The sequence below is a fragment of the Martes martes genome (assembly GCF_963455335.1).
Source record: "Martes martes genome assembly, chromosome: 15".
Lineage (NCBI taxonomy): Eukaryota > Metazoa > Chordata > Mammalia > Carnivora > Mustelidae > Martes > Martes martes.
This window is the reverse complement of record NC_137903.1, coordinates 24,537,788-24,554,253: the sequence shown is the minus strand read 5'-3', so window position 1 is coordinate 24,554,253 and position 16,466 is coordinate 24,537,788. Positions and strand designations below refer to the sequence as shown.

Sequence of the window (16,466 nt, the reverse complement as noted above, 5' to 3'; positions counted from 1 at the left end):
CAAGGTTGAGAAAGTTGAGGTCCATTTTAAAACAGAGTTGATTCCACAAGGGGACTGTTGTGTTACTTTTTTGAAGCGTGGGTTTGGAGAGAGCTATTGGCTCTTTCAAAGCAGCTGTCTAATCTATGGAAAACAGGGAGGAAAGGTCCAAAGGGAGAAACAGGGAGACCCCCCCTCCCCTGATTTCAAGTCATTGGGTATTCAGTAGCCTTGACCTTATTTATACATTGTGAATGAATGGTTCTGAACTTGAAATTTATATTCGTTTGGAAGGCAAAACAGCTGGGGAGTGCGCCTTCTCCATTTCTATGGGTATTTTAGGATGCCATCTGTTAGGGAGAAGGCAGTCTTTTAAAATAACCTTTTCTTCTGAAAATGTGCTAATCAGTGGGCAGGTGACTCGAGAGGCATGATGAAAGTTGGGACCTTGTCTTTGCTCTCTGATCCCAGATCCTGCATCTCAAATCATAGCTTGGCGGGCAGGGTCTGAGTGCTCTCCCTGGAGAGGATGACCTCACCAGCCATGGGCGTCCGGGTGGCCAGGGCTCCACAGGAAGACAAGGTGCAGAAAACAAAGGGATCCAAGAGCATGAGCTGGCCATGACTTGACATGCCATGAGCTTTAAGAAATACATCCTGTTTCTAAAGGGTTGGCAACAGTTTCTCCTTGGGAGAGAGTTGGGATCCTTTAGAGATCTCCCTTTTCCAGTAGTCTCTCTCTTGTGTTTTGATTGATTGATTGATTGGGGTGGAGAGTATCGGGTCAGATCTTGTCGGATGAGTAGGCTGCTCTTTGGGGAGGCCTCCTGACTGGGGTACCTATTTTGGAGCAACACTCCCTTTTGGTCATCACAAATTGAACTACATAGAATTCTGTGCAGGGAGAATGGTTCCAAGGGAAAGAGTGCCATTTGGAGGCAGAAAGTTGGGTTTTAGTTTGGTTTTGCCATTTACCACTATGATTTGGGGGGTGACTCGCCTCAGGTCTTCAGCCCCGTCGTGTCCTCATCTATGAAGTGGAGACAGTCATTCTTGGCCCTAGTTAACAACTGACAACGATGATGGTGGCTGACATTTACTGAGCGCTCCTTATGTTTAAGCTCTAAATGCTTTATGTACATTAACTCATGAATCTCCCAACAGCCCTATGAGGTAGCTGCTTTTATGATCCCCATTTCACAGATGAGGCATGGGGAGGCTGCCTAAGTTACTCCAAAGCACACAGCTGGTGAACGATAGAGATGGAGGACGACCCAAGGCGACTTGACCCTGTTCTAGGCCATAGTTCTCATTTCCTAGGATCATGATGCATAATGGAGTTCAGGCCATGTTCTAAATGTCTTTCTGGGACACACCAACTTGCCCTTCCCCCTTCCCCCCGCCTTGGTTTTCTCATCTAGGAAATTAGGGCTTGAATCAGAATATTGCTAATGCCCTCCCAGCTTTCATGCTTATTCTTATTCTTGCTTACTTAAGATATTGAAGATTTGCCCCTATTAAGCCGGCACACTTGTAAGAACAAAACCCACTATGATCACTGAAGTTTGCTTTCCCTGGTTCTAGAGCTTTGCTGTGTCTGCCTGGCTGCTGCACGTATATGGGGCAGAAGGAAAAAGGAAGTGTGGGTGATTGTCTTTAGTTATGATTTAAGAAATAGGGAAATTGGAGGCTTTTAAATCCCTGACATCTGGGCTGGGACAAACTGGGGGGAGGCCGTGTGGATGTGGAACTGGGATAGGGTTAATGTAGACATGTGGGCCGTGGGGGACAGGACTCCAGGCTCTCTGAGGATGTAGGATGGCCTCTTGCCACTTGTACCCCTCTTCCTGGGTTAGGCCCTTTGTCCACTAAGGGGTTTTTGTGGGGATTGTGATGAGGTACGCTTTAACGTGGAGTTGAAATGTTTTCGCTTTGATGTTTGTTTTCTTTTCACCTAATGAATAGGCTAAGAAACAGTCTGTTGTTTTTAAATGAGTACCATTAATAATAATGACAGCTCATATTTTTATCATTACGGCACTTAAAAAAGATCATTCGCAGGGAGGCAGGGGAGGTTGTACGATAATGGAGGACTGGCTGCAAAATGTTGGACAAGCCCTTTCACCCTTGGTATTCCCATCTCAGTGGGAAGGTAGAAAGGTGGATCCCTAGTTCTTTGCTTCATCATTTTTAGGGCCTGGGACCAAAAACTGGTTATTATAAAGCGAGTTGCCGTGTAGCGTTTCCGTGTTGATTATTTTCCCGAGGGACGGATAGAAACCAGAGGATAGATCCCATAGATTCTTCCTGCTCATCTCTCATACTCCTGGCTTAAAGTTTTATCTTTAAATGACATTAATAGGCTTTGTGTGTTAGTCGCTGTTGGAGTCAATTGTGCTGTATCTCTTGATCTCTCTCATTTATTCCGTGATTTGTGGTGATGTAACTTATCTCAACTCTTTGCTGTCAGCAATTTTCAACCAAACATCGAAGCATTTTGGGTAGATGGTGTCTGTTGCCTTGATTCATGAGGTTCTCGATCTGGATATATTAAGGTGGGTAACAACACAATTTAAAGACATGTAATATTCCTTAAAAACTTCAGTAGCACTCCCCCTGCCAAAGCCTGAAACTGATTCGTACCACTTACCTCTTTTCAAGAGTCAAATGTGGGTGTGTGTGAGCTCTTACTTGCTCTTTTTACGGGGGAGCAGGACTGCTAGTCCAGAAATGCCAGCTCTTCTGTGTTTAGCAGCAAAAAGAGTTAATCATTATCTAGGTAGAAACAGAACCCTCCCAAGTTTTTAACCTGATATGGCCCCACATCTCCTCCTCACTGCTCCTAGAAGACCAGGCTCTCATGGGCACAGGCGTGTACACACACACACACACACACACACACACACACACTTTCTCTCTCTCTCTCTCTCTGTCACACACGCACACACACACAACTTAATGTAAAACGATGTCATGTTTATGAGAGCTGGAATTCCTTGGGAGGGATACTTGGGTTCGGTAGGCTCAGTGGACACGATGTGAAAGCAGGCCTATCTAGCCTTGGAGTTTCCAGATAAGAGCGTGATATGTAATTGAGTAAGAATTTGAAAAATTATCCGATAACATTAGAAGCAGCAGAGCACCACTTGTGTGTTTCTTTTTCTTTTCTTTTCTTTTTTTTTTAAAGTTTCTTTTCCTTTCTTTTTTTTTTTTTTTTTTTTTTGCTCAAAAACTATTCAGAAGAGGAGTAAAGAGCTAGCTAGCATTGTTTTCAGGGTGTGGGCACCCCCTCCCCACCCCACAAACCAAATATGTTCGCCCAGGCAGAGAGTGTGAGGTCTCAGAGAGATCTCGGCAGATCCCGTAGTACATTCCTCTGCACCCCCTGGGCAAGTCTTCAGTCTAATCATAGGAAAAGGGCTGTCAGCTAACTTTTAAAAAATCTTTTCTGGAAGAGTACACTGCAGTCTACCTTCCCATCTTATTCCGGTGACCCAAAGTATAAGTGGTCTGTTCCTTCATTTGCAGAGCTTGAAACAGGATAAAAAAGAAGGCCTGATGAATTGAACTTGTGTTTTTGCTGCTGCCGCCACACCCTCTGCAAGGACCTTCGCTTCGTTTGGGTTCTTGGGTTTGGGGAAGGAAGAGGCCATTGATGAAACTCTCCAGGCGTTGGCTCAGGCTTTTGGGGTGTTCTTTCTAGTTCCCTCCTCTCCTCACATCTACTAGTGTGGGGATACTTTGTATTAAACACGGAAATCAGGAACTCGTTCCCACCAGCACCCATTATCTGGAACCTACTCTGTGGTTCTGTGCTAGGTTGTGGGCACATAGAGATACAGAACAAGGTTTTGGCTCTGAGGAAGCTTCAGAGTATTAAAAGGGTTGGACAGATTGCACAAGTACAATGAAGGACAGCAGTAGAGGTATATGAAAGCCCGGTGACGAGAGAGTGGTCTGACAGTTAAGCAATGGTTGGGGTGGAAGATGGTGATTGTACCTAGTATTAACCTTGAGCTTGGCGATCTGTGAAGTGCCTTTCCATACTTTATGTCATTTAACCTCTGAATGGTGTGACAGCAGGGCAGGGTGATGTTAGGCCTTTGAAAAATTTTTGGGTTTTTTGGGAAATATTTTATTTTGGGATAATTACACATCCCTACGCAGTTGGAAGAAACAATAGATTGCAATACCCTTTATTTAGTTTCCCCCAATGGTTAAAATCTTTAAACACCATAGTACACTGGCAACACCATAGTATACCAGGACACTGACACTGATAACAGTCAAAATACTGAACAGCCTCATTACTGCTGGGCTCCCTCATGTTGATCTTTTATAATCCTGTCTCCCGCCCCATTATCCCCTCATCCCACCTCCCTTAATCCTTAGTCCTTAACTCCTGGAGCTGTCAGTCTGTTCTCGTGACTATAGCCTTGTCATTTCCAGAACATCGTATATGGAATCATATAGTATGTAGCCTTTTAGGATTGACTTTTTCTCACTCAGGGTTCTCTGAGGATTCTCTGGGGATTCATCTAGATTGTTGGGGTATCACTAATTCCTTCCTTTTTATTATTGGCTGGAATCCCATGATAGGGATGGACGTGGGTTTGCTAACCATTGACCCATTGAAGGACAGTTGGGTTATTTCCAGTTATAAAGCTGCTATGAACATTCATGTATAGAATTTTGTGTGAACATGTATTTTTCCTTTTAAAGTGGAGGCAGTTTCGTGTGTTTTTTAATGGAAAGATTATGAATTAGAAGGTAGAAAATCTAGGTTTTGCTTCTCACTAGGAAGCGCTGGATATTGGTCCCTGAATTTATCATTTGCCTTCTTGAGTCTCAATTTCCTTGTTAATAAAATGTTATACTATATGTTCTGCCTACACCCCAGGGTGGTTGTTTAGATAAATTGAGATAGTAATATGATAACAAGTTTATAAGTGGTAATATAAACATATAGAAGTGGGATAAGATGCCACGTCACTGTGTTTCTGTCCTTTACATTCTGGGAGAAGATGGGCTGGAACCTTCCCCAGAGTAGTTCTTGAACCACAATCTAGAGATGGCTCTTTTAGGTTCTTTTTCTTTTTCTTATTGCTTTGTATGGATTTCTTATGTATCCTGGTTACCCTTCGTTTACTGGTGATACATAGAGGGGTTACTTATACCTCTCCCAGAGCTGGCTTATTTTTTCACTTTTTACTGGATTCTCTGATGTATAAGAAGTTTGGTTGTAAAATACATCTATCTGACCTTTTTTTTTTATTGTTTGAACTTTTTTTTTTTAAACACACACATCCTTTTCTGTCCCGAAATTGTAAGAATATTTGCCTGTATTTCTTCTAAAGGTTTTTAAGTTTTGCTTCTCGCATATCTGTCTTGAGTAAATGAGGAATTTATTTTTGTGAATGGTGAGGCAGAGACCTAACTTTATTTTATATTCCATATGGCTAGCCATTTCTAGTTTCACTTATTGAAAGGGTCCATCTCGTTCCCTATTAATTTGTAATGTCATATTAGTATGAATGTTGAGTTTGCACGCGTTTGTGGGCAAGACAAACCCTTCATCGAGCTGTAGAGGTATTAACATTGTGCCACCTGGGATAAGAACTTTCACGTACAAAAAATTTCCTAAGGCTTAAAACGACAATTTTAGCAAATTATGTTTCAAAAAATTTTTGGAGATGCCCAGGGGTCTTCTCTGTCATCTTGGGCTGGACACAGCGATACCTCTGTGGAAGGCAGGACCTCGCAGTGAGGAGGAGAGCAGGTGTTTGGCACTGTTAAAAGAATACAGATTTCGTGATTGTCATTGTTTCCAGATATATCACCTATGCCACAAATAATTACTGTGTAGGTTCCGTGAGAGATTTAGGGGTGTCTGGAGTCTAGTCTGTATCCTCTCCGGTCATATAAACTGGTGGAGAAAAAAGCTAACGTATAAGAAAAGTATTAAAAAAAAATGAACCCACTGCAACACAAGAGATGACGTCAGGCAGTGGATGACTGCAAATGAGTAATGTTGATAAGAACTTGAGGAATTCAGAGATGGAGAGGTGTGGGCCAGCATGAATAAGACCTTGACTGATGGAGTTGGCTTTGGCTGACTCCAGAGTAGGAGGGAAGAACAGAGGCAGTGTGTGCGCCTCCCTCCGTGGTGTTCCCACAGCCCCCACTGTGCTGACCAGTCCCGTATCACTTCCTGCACCCAAATACAAGGATGGTTTTATCCGTCCTCACACCCACCTCAAGCCCCTTTCCCCAGAAACACGCTCCCTACCAAAGGGACGCTTGTGAGCTCCTGAGGGTGGGTAGCCCCTCACGGCCCTTTCCCAGCATCTGGTGCCATGTTTGCTTGTGCTTGGCACCCGGGAAATGTTTGCTGAGTGAGTGAGCGGACTCTGGTTGGAGCGGAGGAGGCAGGGACAGAGGAGGAGGATGGGGCTGTATGGTTCTGGATGATCTTAAAGGTCAGCCCGAGTCTGGCTCTGCGCTGAGGCCCGCAGCCGGGGGCAGTCTGATGGAGGCCTGTGTGATGCGGTTGTGCTTCAGAGAGACTGCCTGGTTGGTCCAGGGGGACAAGGGAGGCCTGTTCTTGCCCACGCAGTGGATGCTGGTCTATGCCGGGGCCCTGTGGTGGGTGCTTCGAGGATGTTGCTAAATGTGGCCGGTTCATAGAACCACCAGTGAGGGAAGTGCGAATCTCCGTTAACTGAACTAGACACTGTGCTCAGGCCCTTGATCCAAGGGGACTGGTGACTCGGGCCCAGGTCTTTGTGACTCCAAAGTCAGCTTGTTCCTTTACCCGTGGTCCGTGCTTGACCACACTGGAGTCCAGAGGTACGACTAAGACAGGGAGCTGAGCTGCAGAGATGGGCGTGGGAGCCACAGGTGAGCTGGGAGTCAGGCCGGCCTGAGGTTCCTAGCTTCGGGCCCCGGGGGAGAAGGCTGGTGGCTATGGCAGAAATAGTCCTGGGGAAGTCAGGAGGAGATGCTGTGCTTGGCAAGAGAGTGAGGGTTATTTTAGACTCCTGAGTTTAAGGTGACAGTTCCATTCAAGGAGGAATTTTATCAGGTAAGTGACAGTGCCAGCCCTCCCTCCACCCTTCATTAAATCTGTCATTTTCCTTTCTTCTAAATTGGGAACATTGCAGAGAAACTGTGAGATAAATGGCACCTCGGTGTACATGCCAAATACCTGACCTCATTTGCAGCTTTTTTACATTTCAGTTTGAGAAATGTCCCCCCCCTCCTTCAAGGGGACTCACTGTTTGTGTTTGAGTATTAATAGCATTTTCTTTCCTCACACCCTGTAGGGGATGAGCCCTGGCTAAACAAGGAAAGCAAAAATTTGAGTTCTGAGCCTCTCTGCTCTGCTGATGAGCATCTCTCCTGCTCTGAGAAATACAGAAAAGTGAATTGAAGCCCCCCCCACACACACACACCCTCTCCGCCCCCTCTAACTCCCATGGTTGACAGAGAGCTGGCTAATGAACAAGTTATTTTAAAAGCATCCTAGGGAGTGTGGGAGAGGCTGAGTTCAGCAAAACATGACTGGGTGGTGCAGGTGCTGTTTCGTTTCGAGGTGTGGAGGCAGGAGTGGCTAATCGTCTTAATTTGAATAACTTTGGGATGGTGAGATAGCTCCTGGATGGAGAGTTTCATTGGAGATTGTGATGTGGGATTTGTTGCAGAGGGGATCAAGCTAAAGCTATTTATAGGCAAATATATTTTAGATATTGGCAGTAGCACTGAATATATCCCATCATCACCTCCAAAGGCTTTGAATTTTTAGTGTTATTTCTATTCTGAACAGAATGGCCTGTGATTTACTGTCATCCAGTGTGTTGGATCTAGGGAGACTGGAGGAATTACTGTCCTCCTCTTTATTTTTTCTTTCTAAGTAACAGACATTACCGACAGTTGGCTTGGGAATTTTAAGTCCCAGTTTGGTAGAACGAAACACCCAACTGGAGATTGGAAGGTTTGAGTGCCAGACCCAGCTCTGACCCCTACCATTAACTGCATAGCCCTACATAATTCCCTAACCTCTTCTGGCCTCTGCTTCTTCAGATAAAAGACGACCATATAATACTTACAACTGAGGGTTGCTGTGTTGATTAAATGAGATAACCATTTCATAAATGCTTTGTAAATGACACAGCCCAAACAAATATAAACCAAGATTGTATTTGCTGCGACAGAAGGTGGACAGTCTCTTGGAGTTTGTTTTCATGGTACTAACCTACATAACATTGACTCAAGCGTGTTTGTTAGAATGAATCACCTGCTGCTCTCTGGCCACACTTGAAAGGACATGCTATCTATGGTGAACCCTTCTAGCACCACCCCAAGTTCAGGTTGCTCTTACACAATCTGGGCGAGATTTATGCACACACATTCTTCCCCCTTGGAAACAAAACAGCGACTTGGGCAGGGTAGACATCAGGAAAGTGACTTAGCCAGCAAATATGTGATTAATAACATAGATTTGGCCTCCGTGTTAGTGTGAGGCTCTGTACACGGATGGGTAAACGATAAATAGCTAGTCTGCCAAGTAGAGCGTGTTGGGGAATCCACTGGGCTCTGTTTATGCTGGAAGCCTACTGTGCCAGGGCTGTGGTCGGTACTGAACTAAAGAAATTCATACCAGTCGGCTGTTCCGCATTTATTTATTTGTACACATCTTTCTTGCCTGCTCAGCTGTGATCTCCTTGAAGGCAGGGACCATCCCCCCGTACCTTTGTTTTCCTGGCATCTAGTGTGGTGCTTGGCACATACTGTTTACTGGGTTGTTGGATGGAGGGATGAGACTTTTTGCACTTTTATTCAGTTAGAGGGATTTTTGCGGAAGTCACAGACGTATGATTATTTGTGTGGTCCTCTGATAACGCTGCAGATGTCTTCTCAACCGTCGGCCATCACTGAGCGGGGGAGACCGTATTCCTGCATAGCTGGATCATGCCTGCCCCCACCTCCTGCTTCAGCTGCCTTGGCCTGTTGGTGCAGTGGTGAGGGCTGACCGAACACTCTTCCCCACGGACTCTACTAGAACTGTGCCCTCCCTCAGCCCCCAGCCCCCTCTGCCTGTCTGCGTAGGCTGGCAACTCCGCTCATTCTCCAACAGGCGGTCTTGCTCATACGCATGTCCGTCGTCTTCCTCACCCTCCTCTTTTCCAGTGCTTACCTAGCTATCAAGAGACTCTTCTCAGACCCTTCTGGATGGCGTATTCCCGTTCATAGATAAAACCCACACCAGTCACTGTCCTCCAACACGCCTTAAGCATGGCAGGTGAACTTGAAAATGTGAAGGCAGCCAGAAAGGGGGAACAGGCCCTCTGTGAGGTTGGCAGTGAAATGAAAACAATAAAGCCCCAGGGCCGTCATGGTCTAGAGCTTCTAAAGTGCCCCTAAGCCTCCTTTTGAATCACCAGAAGTTTCCCTTTACCTCCTCACCTTTCTCAAATGAAATTTCTTCTTTCTCAGATACCAGTCTTAAACAACAAAGCAAACAAAACGCTCCACACCTATTTCTCATTCAGTTTGGTGCTAGTGGATAGAGAACGGGATTTGTCACTGTAGCCTTGTGACTTTGAAGCAATTTCTAGGCCTTCTGTGCCTCAGTTTCCTCAGCCACTGGAGACGTTACCCTTGTTCTACGAAATACCACCCATCCACAGTGTCATGGGGACGTTTATGTATATGAGAAACTCGGTAACTAACAAAGCACCGTTCGCACATTAGAAATTTCTGGTGTTAGGCCAGTTTTCTAGATCAGGTTTCACTGGCACACACTCACTATTTCAATTACGTTATGGGTTAAGTCGGTTCTCTACCCACCTGAGAACTGAAACTGGTGAAGTGTGTTTGAAATTACAAATAATCTTATTATGTAACATATTCTGTTGGTAAATGAGGGCTATCTCTAGATTGTTAGGTGTGGATGATAAGGATTCTATTTTATACTTTTTTGGTACCCATCACTGGTGTTTAACGCAGTGCTGGGCATTGCAGGTGATCGTGACATACTGTGGTTGATTGTTTGAAAGCCATCTTAATCATGACCGCGAGTCATTCTTATTTACAGCAATCTGAATGTCTTGACCTAATGTTAAACAAAATTTATTTCATTGCTGAGAATGGACCATTGGAGGACCTTATAGATCTGTTTTGGTATTGCAAGCTCCAAAATTGGATCAATTTGAGTAAAGAAAATCAAATCTGTTTGCAAAAATGTTGCACAAAAGAGTGGCATATGTCTGCCAGTACCTGTCAGGGCCTTTTTTTTTTTCTTTTTCTTTTTCTTTATTTTTTATTATTTCTTTTTAAGTGGCTTTATGCCCACCGTGGAGCCCAATGTGGGGCTTGAAATCAGGAGCCTGAGATCAAGACCTGAGCTGAGATCAAGAGTTGGATGCTCAAGCGACTGAGCCACCTAGATGCCCCCCCTTTTTTCTTCTGAAAGATGACATTCCTTCTCAATTAACCCAGGGAGCCATTTTCCCCACCTCTTATCTTATTGGGGTGTTTTAGAAAAAGACATACCAAGTGTGAGAACCTGGAAGCTTGGAGTTTTTTAATCCGCTTAAAACCAGTTTTCCTTCAAATAGGTGATCTCGAAGGCAACTGTTGTACTTTTTTTGTTGTTGTTGGAAATTCTTAAGGTATTTCTTTTTTTTTTTTTAATTTTAATTTTTTTTATTTTTATTTTTTTTAACTATTGTACTTTTGTCCACAGGAAACAACTCAGGTTTGGTCCTGTCCTCAGGAAGAGGTTGAGAGGCAGGGTCGACATCAGGCAGAGACCCGGTGTTTGCCGAACGACAGGACGAAAGTATGAAGGAAGGCTGTTGAATAGTCTGTTCTGGAGAGTTTAGAGAAGAGAAGAGGTTGCTTTTTAAGGAAGGGTATGGTGGGCTTCTTCGGGGATGGAGGCCTAGGATCTCGAAGGCTTTGTTTCTTTTTAGAAGCTTCCTAAGTGTGTGCCAGGGTTGTATAATGGAATGGATTCTTGGTTAGGTTCCTTTTGTCTTATCTTGCAAGCATATCATTGTGCATACTTAAATCATTAACGACTCATTAAAACTCTTGGCCATTTTCATTTCCTACCCAGCTGAAGCCTGGGTGTGGTGGAAACCTGTGCTGGCCTGCTTGGCCGGGCGCACCTGAGTGCCCGAGCAGTTCCCAGCACTCGGGCTGTCAGAAAGACCACTGAGTCAACAAGCTGTTGCGGAGGGAGGCTGATCAGTGCAGATCCTTGAAAAGAAGAGCTAGGTGGCCTCGAGAAGCAGAGGGGGAGTCAAGGGTGGCTCTCCTCAGCCTGAAGGGCTCTTCAGTAATGAACACCTTGACTCTCTCTTTATGCAACATCCCCTCCCCCCACCCTTAGAGACTGTATTTGTACTTGTCCGTCCCCCCCCTCCCCCCCCCCCCCCCCCCCCCCCGCCTTAAGGATCTCTATAGCTTGTTTCTTTCAGGGTCTCAAAGTGCTCTTAGTTCTGTTAACTCATTTGTTCTCTGTAGGGCGAGGATTGAAAGTGTTGTTGGAGATGCCTTCCTGGCCTTGGGGTTAATGTCCCACAGGCTTTGCAGTAGGATATTGACTTGCTGTTAGTTACTTTTGTCTAATTTATAGATAGATGCATCCGTAGGTATATATGTTGTGTACTAATACATACACACATGTGTATACATCTTACCTTATTCCAAAGAAAAGGGTGACAGTGTCACAGTTTAGTGTCTCCTAAAAGAAAATTTTAAGAATTAGTAATTTTCTGCATTTTCAATATCTTACTTAAGTCTTGTAGGTAAAGAAAGGAAAGACTTTCTGCCTCTGATTTGAGTTGTTGAGCTATTTGTCCCTTGGTAAGCTGATCAATTGCCACTTGGGTTGTGAGAAAGGTGGGCAATCAATCAAAATATTTCTGCTACATTGGCATGCTTTGTAATGGAAATGAAAATGACAGCATGTTTTTGTCAGCTTAAATGAATAGGTTTCCTTCAGATCGATGTCAGAGTTGGTGTTACAGATATCACAGACTATGAGTGTCAATGATTAATTAGGGAAATGCCTGATGGAGGCACATGATCTCACCTCCCATCTTATAGATAGATTTCCCTGTTGGTAAAGTGTGTGCCAGGGTTGGCTTTCCTTGGGAGCATAGGCGTGACCCAGGACACTGTCACTGTGGGCCCTCTGTGGGCTTTACCCGATCTTGAAAGACCTTCCGTTCAGTTTGTATAAAAAATACTCATTCATTCATTTTTTCATTCAGGTAGCCGACGTGTAGTGACGCAGGTCCGCTGTGTGCCAGGCTCTGGCTTGGTGCTAGAGATAGAGTGAACAGCAAGATGGGATGGCGCTGCTTTCGGGGAGCTGTCGTCTTAGTGGGAGAAATACCCAGAAAACAGATTCATAAGCAGGGAAATTCAGGCAGTTGAGTGTAGTGAAGGAAATAAAAGGTAAGGCAGTGTGTTCAGCTTGGGGGCGGGGGGGGGGCAGGGCATTGCTTACTTAACCCAGGTGTGGTCCCAGAAAGCCTGTTGGAGGTAACATCTGAGCTGCCCAAGGGATGGGAAGAAAGAGTCAGCCAACGGCAGGTCTGGGGGCCGAGGGAGCAGCAGGTACTAAGGTCTGAAGGCGCACAGAGCTGTGCATGTGTGAGGAGCAAGAAGAAGGTGTGTGTGATCTTCTAGAAGGCAGAGAGCAAGCAGGAGAGGGTTGGGAGGGAGGTGGAGCTGGCAGGCAGGGTCAGGCCACACGGAGCCTAGACAGCATGGCCAGGACTGTGCATTTGATTCCCAGGGCAGTGGGAAGCCACTGGAGGGCAATAAGCAGGGGAGTAACACACCTGATTTGTTTTTTTAAAGATCACACTGCTTGCTGTGGGGGAAATAGATGTTAGTGGGTAAAAACTGGAAGGAAGCTGCCAGTTACAAGACTCTTGCAGGCAGGAATCAAGCGAGAGATGACGGTGGCTTTGACTAGGTCAAAAGTGGACCAAGAGACTCGCTTCCTCTCTCCACCAGGTGAAACCAGAGTGAATGGTATTCTGAAGACATGGGTTGTAAGGGAGCATAGGCAAGGAGGGACGGCAGGGTGCGTCTGGAGCTCTGATTTCCGTTTAGGCAAGACAAGTAACGCACCTTTCGGTGGGACAGTGCTACCGCTTACAGCGCAGGCTCTAGAAGATAAGGCGGGCTTGTGGATAAGACCTGAGCTCTGCAGGCCCACTTGAGCTTCTTTGTTAGCCCACTTGAACTTATCTGGAAGAGTTTCAAGCTTTCGTTCTCTATTTGCCTAAGGCTGGGTAAAAAACCAGCTCCTGGGTATGATTTGGGGGCTGTTGTCAGGGCCCCTGTGTGAGGGCGGGCTGAAGAGATCTCTTGCACTCTTAACTTGACCTATTGAAAAATGGTCTCTTCCCTCATCTTACTCGAAAGTGCTATTTGTTTTTTTATACTTCAGTGTGAGGTCACATTTGTTTCCCATAAGAGCTGTGGATAAGGGTCTAATAAGGCTGTTAGCTGCCGGAGTGGAGAAGGAGAGGATCTTAGGGAAAGTGACTGTATATTGGGGGAGGTGGTTGTGGAAGGGTTGAAACACCTGCATTGGAACAATTTTGCTTAGCCTTGAACTCTTGTCCTCTCAGAGAATTAATGTCCTAGTTTTTTGTTTGTTTGTTTGTTTTAGTTTTTTAAATGAAGGAGCTGGATTAGATCATCTCAGTCCCTTTTAGCTAACCTTTCCAGCTAGATAGATTTGTACCCAACTGCCCAGGCTTCTGTGTTTTTTCCCCATTTTGTCCTTCGACGAGGAGCTCTCTGGGGCAGTGCGTAAAATGCCAACTCTCTAGTTTCCCCAGAAAGGGAAGAGTCCTCAGTTTCAGAATGGTATCAGCCTTGGCGTCTGCATTCTGGTCAAGCAGCTGTGTTCAGAGGTCTGTGCTCCCATGTTGGGGTACTTCTCTGTGGGAGCCAGAAGGGCCTGTGCACCCACAGTAGGTCACATTTACATAGGGAAGAGATGAGCAAGCAGATATCCAGGAGAAAGAATTCTCAGGTCAAGGTTTTCCAGGGGAAAGAATTCTGAACCGTCAGCAATTAAATAGATCCAAATTTCCCCTTCACGCCCTAAGATGAGCAGGAAATGTACTGCAAGGCATGTCCCGCGTGTTGTAGAACTAACATTAACTACAAGTACCTCATATTTGTTTAGCATCTTGTGCTTTGTGACATAAATTCACATATATGATGTCATTTGACCTCATAAATCCTGTGAAGTAAGCAGGGCAAAAATTATTAACCATGTTTAACAGGTGGGAAAACTGAGGCCTTAGGTAGACTAAGTGACTTGTCCAAGGTTGCGCGGTTAATAAGACAGAATTAGAATTTAGAATGCAGATTTTTTAAATTTTAAAACTTTATTGAGGTGTAATTTCTATACTATAAAATGCACCCATTTTAAACTTACAGCCCTGTTGAGTTCTGACCAGTGTGCATACTTGTATAATATACCACAGTCATAATCAGTATATTGAACATTTCTATACTCGAAAGTTCCTTCATGTTCCTTTGCATTAATCAACCCCCCGCCAAAATCTTTTGATGTGTAATCCAATGCTCTTTTGCTGTCCCACACTCTGATTTGACAGCCTTTTCAGCTCTGTCCTTTTAGGGAGAATACTGGCTGGCAGGCAGCCAGCCAGCCTCATCATGTTGAGTTATGAGAATGAATGGGAAGCTGGTGGGTTGGTTACTCCATTGTTAGTTCCTTCCTTCCCTTCTTTTACCAGCTCCAGGCTATAGAAAGATAGTGTGGGCTCTCCTTGCCAGGAGAGCTCGAAGAACCGGACACCTGCTCACCTGTCTGTACTGGCTTCCCTATAGTGTGCAAGGGTTGGCGGGAGGTGATGGGCTGCTGGAGGGGACGACCTCTAGAGCAGGCCCTACTCCTGGATCATCGGCTCAGTCTCCTCCTAGGAAACCAGCTCTTCTGCTGCTTAGTTGCAATTCCCTAAGGCCTTAACCAGCCTGAACCCCATATCTGAGGACTGGATCCCGAAGGTGTTGAAGGTCCCAGCTCTGAAAAATGAGCAGACCCTGGATTTTGTAGCTATGTCGGACCGGTCCTGGACAGAGCCACCCCTTTGCACCTGAGTTAGGTTCTGAAGAGAGACCCTTCCCGATATACTGTTCCCAAGTCCTAGATTTTGACCACAGTGTCCAGCATATTCCAGAGAATTAAGGTTTCTGGTCAGGTGTTGTGTGGCATCCAGCAAAACCAGGGAAGGAGCCTGGGGCCCCTGAATGGCTCAGCTGGTTAGACACTGACCCTTGATTTCCGCTCAGGTCTTGATCTCAAGGTCGTGAGTTCGAGCCCCATGCTGGGCTCCACATTGGCATAGAGCCTGCTTAAGATTCTCTCTCTCCCTCTCCCTGTGCCCCCCCACCCCTGCTCTGTTCGTGTGCACTCTCTCTCTCTAAAAAAAAGAGGGGAGTGGTGAGCCTGATCCTTTTCATAGATGGCTTTGCCCCCAGACCAGCGGAGAGAAGATGGCGCCCTAGCCAAGAGTGGCCATGGGAGATGACTCAGAATGCGGTCTCTGCTTTTCTTGGTGGCATTGCTCCCATTTAGCCACTCCGTGTGGGGACAGCCCATGTGCTACTAGCTCTGATGATAATCTCTTTGATTTGTTTTGGGCTCCATGAATTTATGGGGCCCTTTCCTATCTCCTCGTTCTTCTCAATAAGTCTGGTACCTTCTGTGAGGGTAAAAGCCTCCTCTCATCTGACCTAGGACAGCTGCAGGGACAGAACAGACTCGGATTTCTCTTCTGCCAAAGCTCATCTTAAATCTGGGGCCCTGCCGTATTGATTTTCTTCTGGTTATCTTCGCAAGTTTCCCTGGCTTTGCTGAAGGGGAGAACATTCATCAGGCTGCATGCTTGAGCTTCAGGTTTCTCCTCAGCTGGCAACCCCAGCCAGAGAAAATTCTTTTTTTAAAGAATTGAACCCCCAGGCACTGGACTGTCTTCCGTCTGGCTCTCGGCAGCTGGAGGCCATCCCTCCCCTCTCAGTGTGCTGCCTACCTCAGCTCAGTGAGTCCCTGGTTGCTGCCCTCTTTCCCCTCGCAGGGGCCTCTTGCACTGTGTGGGCTTGGAAAACAGTGGGCTTCCTGTGTTTTGTCTACCAGCAAAGCTGGTCACCCCAAGGCCCATGTTGACAGCGCCACGTGTCTGACTCCAGGGCGCTGTGGGAAGACACTATGTGAGGAACAAAGACTTAGTTGAAAGCCCCACATGTGGACATTTGAGGTGGTTGCACAGAGATGGGGGTCAAAGGGCTGCTCGTGTCTGCAGGGAGAGGGGACAATTCCAGTTTCGCAGAGGTTACAGGCCATAGCAATGCTGTCTCTTGCATTTCCCATTGGGGTTAGGTGTTTAAAGGTCCGTGGAGGTTTTGTTCCTTTTCATGCC

At 45.8% G+C, this 16,466-nt stretch overlaps 1 protein-coding gene across 2 annotated transcripts in view; it reads left to right on the top strand.

The window, feature by feature from the left end:
* Window positions 1-16,466, top strand: part of SRGAP2 (SLIT-ROBO Rho GTPase activating protein 2) — a 226,089-nt gene that overhangs the window by 8,847 nt on the left and 200,776 nt on the right. The window lies entirely within an intron of this gene.